This window comes from Acyrthosiphon pisum, chromosome A2, assembly GCF_005508785.2.
Source record: "Acyrthosiphon pisum isolate AL4f chromosome A2, pea_aphid_22Mar2018_4r6ur, whole genome shotgun sequence".
NCBI classification, from domain to species: Eukaryota; Metazoa; Arthropoda; class Insecta; order Hemiptera; family Aphididae; genus Acyrthosiphon; species Acyrthosiphon pisum.
The window spans coordinates 1,526,913-1,527,605 of record NC_042495.1 but is presented as its reverse complement, the minus strand read 5'-3'; positions in this window follow the sequence as shown (position 1 = coordinate 1,527,605).

The following is a 693-nucleotide window of genomic DNA, read 5'->3' as shown; positions in this document are numbered from 1 at the left end:
GAATCGTGTGTGTAAGATTGTTTATTTAAGTCAAGAAGTGACGTGTAGGGTGTAGAATGTCCAAAACATGTATATGTAATTTTGTTGAATTTATGTTTCGATATTTGGTTAAAAATAAGACATATTGAAAAAATTTGGGGGGGGGATCGAAACTAACCACCCTCAGATACGGCCTTGCTCAGTTGCATAGACGTAAATAGGGGGGGGGCTTAAGAGGGCTTAGCCCTCCCTAAGCCATCTGAAGCCCTCCTTACGATATTTTAATATATAGGTAATCATTATTATGGTAGATTACTAGATTATGTAAAAGCATCCATCAGATCGTCACGTTATGGCGGTTTCCAATAAAAAAATTATATCTTAAAACAAATATGAGAGTTGAATGTATATTTGTAGCTATTATATATAGTAGACCTATGTCTACTCAAAAAATACTTAACCGATTTTGCGAAAATTTCAAATTGTTCTTGGAGATATTAGGAAAGTTCAAAGAGTAGTTTGAACCACGTTCGATTTATACCAACTATTATTACCAAGGTGCTATATTATACAATCCACCACAAATTAATTGTCCATATTAGTCGAGTTAGTTCACAAAGTGACGCAAATTTGCCTGTTAACTGAGGTAAGTAGATACACCAAAACCAATATAATACTGATAACTCTCTATCAATACTGAGTCAGTTGTGAAAT